This window comes from Triticum urartu, chromosome 3A, assembly GCF_056163025.1.
Source record: "Triticum urartu cultivar PI428250 chromosome 3A, HENAU_Tu73, whole genome shotgun sequence".
NCBI classification, from domain to species: Eukaryota; Viridiplantae; Streptophyta; class Magnoliopsida; order Poales; family Poaceae; genus Triticum; species Triticum urartu.
This window is the reverse complement of record NC_141875.1, coordinates 734,171,439-734,176,037: the sequence shown is the minus strand read 5'-3', so window position 1 is coordinate 734,176,037 and position 4,599 is coordinate 734,171,439. Positions and strand designations below refer to the sequence as shown.

The 4,599-nt window shown below is 44.4% G+C and overlaps 1 pseudogene; it reads left to right on the top strand.

Moving 5' to 3' along the window:
* The first annotated feature begins 575 nt into the window (after positions 1-575).
* On the top strand, positions 576-1,427 carry LOC147982414 (pathogenesis-related protein 1 pseudogene; annotated as a pseudogene).
* Positions 1,428-4,599: the final 3,172 nt, after the last annotated feature.

Genomic DNA, 4,599 nt, shown 5'->3' with positions numbered 1-4,599 from the left:
TAATCCACATCTCCTCGGAATGTCGTTGTGTGTGGCGTATCGTGTGTAATATGCATTGCTTTGCTTTTGTATGCATCCATGAATCGATGCTTTTACTAGTGCAGGGCCTGACGCGGCGTTCAAGGCGACATAGCATGTTGGTTACTTTTTTCAAATTAATGAGGTATGCGCTTATTTTTTATGACCCGGTGCGGTCTTGGCTTATTTTTTACAAACCGGCGAGGTCTACGTTTACTGATTGGCTTCAAGTTTTCAACCGGGCAAGTGGATATTCTTTTTTTTTCCATACCTACCGCCCGCCAGACCAAATTAGCCAACAACAGGTTGGTTACTTTTTTCAAACCGATGAGGCGTCCGTTTATTTTTTTTGTTCGAATTGATGAGGTCTCCGCTTCCTGAGTGGCTTGAATTTTTGGACCAGGCACATGTATGGGAATTTGCCCAGTACGTAAAAGTGGATATTCTTGTTTACCTATTGAAAGGAGAATAATAATGACTCTAAGATTAGGTGTTTAGAGAAGCAACCCATCGAGCTAGCTTGTGCACTAGTATAAATACACAACTCACGCTGACACAACAAATCTCATCCATCATTACACACACGCACATCTTTCCTCCATTTCCTAAGGCATCATTAACGATGGAGTACTCGCCAAAGCTAGCGGCGGCACTGCTCTTAGCTCTCGCGTCCGCCATGATCGTCACCGCCCAGAACGGGGCCGATGACATGCTGAACGCCCACAATGAAGTGCGCGCCACCGTCGGTGTGGGGCCAGTGATGTGGGACCCCATAGTGGCGGCGTACGCGCAGTCGTACGCGGAGAAGCGCCGCGCCGACTGCCAGCTACTACTCTCTCCGGAGGTGCGCCCATACGGAGAGAACCTTTTTCGGGCCGCTGGGGCCGAATGGAATGCGGTGGACGCAGTGATTTATTGGGCGTCCGGGAAGCAGTACTACGACCACGCCACCAACACCTGCTCCGCACCTACGGGTGAGTCGTGCATGGGATACCTGCAGTTGGTGTGGAGGGACACCAAGACCATCGGCTGCGGCGCTGTCCTCTGTGACGGCAACGCTGGCGTGTTTGTCATCTGCAGCTATAGCCCGCCCCCCGTGCTCGGGCAGATTCCATACTAGGCTACGTACCAAGTATATATGCATGCGGCTATGCATGCATGCACGTAGCACCATGTTGCTTAAATAAATAATTAAGGGATACTCCTAGGGCTGGGCACTAATTCTCGGTCGATTGATGTCACCGATATGTGTGTGTGTGTGTGTGTGTGTGTGTGTGACCAGAATCCCTCCTCCCTTCACTCCTGTATCGTTCCGGGCTTTGATTGTTATTGTATTTTTCCCGCAAGTTGTGATTGGGCTTGTATTTGTTTGTATTTGAGCTTATTATTCCGGTTGTATCCGGGCTTAATTTGCTGTGGATGGGTCTCTAGTTTAGTAGGAACCAGATAAAAGCCAACACAATATCACGTTTATCTTAAGTTGTGTTGCTAGAGAGCAAAACTTACATTTTTCTTATACTTTAGATAATCTGATTTCAGCAATGTATTTTAAAAATGAAATAAGAAAATTTCTTCTAGGGAACAAAGAAAAGTTTTTAGTGGCAGCTTATCGAAGGTTATTTAGCAACAATGCATGAAACTTTTTCACATGACATGCGCTGATTTATGGGCATTAATTTGGATAGCAGAGCAAATAATAATATACTACTTTATTAATAGAGCACAGCTCTTATGACAAGGTCTACTTAATCAAGATGCAAGTTAAAGATCCAAGATTCCAAAATGAGACGGTTACACTATTACAGGTTCTGCTTGGGACAAGAAAATAATTCCATCCCTGAATACTACAACAACTCAAACACCAGAATGACCACGGCCGCACTAGCTGTCCTTGTCGTCCTCCACGCTGACCTATATCATCTTCTCCTTCCTACACAATAATTACCGGAACTTGCAGATATCAGAAGAATATATTTTATTTTCACGATAACAACTCAAAAACCACATACATTATATCTGCATTCTTGCCAGTAATGGCAATGTCTTCTATCACCGGAACATTTGTGTCTGTGCATGTTAGCAACTGTGAATACACAAACGACAGCAAATGCACTGATGAGCCAAATCATGCCTACCATACAATGGATACCTGGCCAGGCATTAGGTAACTATACCATATATTCCAAAAAAAACGAGAAGCTAATATGGCCTTACTATGCCTTGCACATGTCAGGCTACAAAGGAAAAAAAAATTAAGTGCATCCCCAAGGCTAGCCATTAGGCATTCAAACAATTTAATATGAATACATTTAATATCATAAGCTGATTAGCAATGGACTCTCAGGAAGTATAGATGAATTTATGTATTGAATCTTCATGTCTACCCATGATTTGAAATATTACAATTAGTTTCAGCGAACCACATAAAAATTCAAGCTGATTAGATAATATGAGGTTCAATTTGAACAATTAAATTTGGAATCCTCGGTGAATTTAGTATATAGATGGCTCTCAAGGGAGAGATAGCCATGCTACGATTGACAACTGGAACTTGTCATCATGATTAAATTATGTTTCATCCATTTTTAGTTTATACAGTTAGCAAAGAGGAACTGGCAAGCAGTGCTACTATTGGCACTCAAAAAGTCAACTAAAAACTATTAGCAGGAAGGTCATCTTACCAAGCCTCATGAGCTCATTTGGATCGGCAAGAGAGTGACCCCTGAACTGATAGGTTCCATATCCCTCAAAATTATGGCCAAGAACCATGTCCGTATGCAATGCCTCATCCCGTGTCACCTCCTGCATACAGTAAGACTCATAGAATGAATAACACATAGAAGTGTGTTGCATAAATAAACAACTAAAGCATACTCCTAGGGCTCGGCTGACCGAGAACTCATTTCATTCTGGGCCGACTAATGTCACCAACATGTGTGTGCGTGTGTGTGTCAGAGAGAGAGAGAGAGAGAGAGAGTCAGATCCCTCCTCAATTTCATTCTTGTATCGTTCCGAGCTTTGATTGTTTTTCTATTTGTGATGTGTCTTGTGACGACACTTGTTGGGGATATAAGCCCGTGATATGACCCGCCATAATTGGGCCTAGTTATGTTGTTGGCGACTTGCGGAGCAGGACATAAGATGGGCTGAAGATGTTCAAGACCTTAAGGCCTACAGGGCGGCTTAAGGAGTGGGCAGACTCATGGGCCAGTACCAGTAGGCGCCCGCTCATCATCTAGAAGTACAAGTTGCCATATAAAGTTTCTTTACTTAGGAAGCAAGACAGCTAGGAAGCATACTATATCACGGATCACAATGCAACCCGGACTCTGTTGTAAGCCCAGGGTCTCAACCTATATATAAAGAGGAGCCCCCGACGCGAAAATATTAAGCTACAAGCTCTCGAGTACTAGGTTAGCCAAGTCGCACCTTTGTAATCGATATCATCATCATCATCAATATCAATCAAGCAGGAGTATGCTTTTACCTCCACCGCGAGGGGCCGAACCTAGGTAAACCCTTGTCTCTCGATTTCGATCAACCCCGTTCAAGCAATCACCTGGCAGCGATGGCCTCACGACTAAGTCCTTTCACTAGGACATCTGCCGTGACAAAACCACGGCAACACTTGTATTTGATCATGTTATTGTCATTGTATCTTGGCTTTGTTGTGGATGTATTTCTTGATTAGTTGGCTCGGGAAAAAAGGAATGAAAAGGTAAACAAATATAGTAGTTCAAAGAGTCCAAAAGTCCTATTGGAGCCCTAGCTCACTGGAGCTCTTTATTTAAAAAACCCACATCGTTCCTAGTAAGCTGATACGTCTCCAACGTATCTATAATTTTTGATTGCTCCATGCTATGTTATCTACTGTTTTGGGCAATATTGGGCTTTATTATCCACTTTTATATTATTTTTGGGACTAACCTATTAACCGGAGGCCCAGCCCAGAATTGCTGTTTTTTGCCTATTTCAGTGTTTTGAAGAAAAGGAATATCAAACGGAGTCGAAACGGAACGAAATCAACTGGAGAAGTTATTTTTGGAAGGAAAGCTACCGGATGGACTTGGACCCCACGTTAGGAGCCAAGGAAGGTGCTCACGAGGGTGGGGGCGCCCTCCCCCCCCCCCCCCGACGCGCCCCTGCCTCGTGGGGCCCCCGAAGCTCCACTGACGTACTTCCTGCACCCATATATACTCACGTACCCTAAAACTTCCAGAACAGATATTAGATCGGGAGTTCCGCCGCCAGAAGCCTCCATAGCCACCGAAAACCAATCTAGACCCGTTCCGGCACCCTGCCGGAGGGGGCAATCTCTCTCCGGTGGCCATCTTCATCATCCTGGTGCTCTCCATGATGAGGAGGGAGTAGTTCTCCCTCGGGGCTGAGGGTATGTACCAATAGCTATGTGTTTGATCTCTCTCTCGTGTTCTTGGTTTGGCACGATCTTGATGTATCGCGAGCTTTACTATTATAGTTGGATCTTATGTTTCTCCTCCCCCTCTACTCTCTTGTAATGGATTGTGTTTCCCCTTTGAAGTTATCTTATCGGATTGAGTCTTTAAAGATTTGAGAACACTT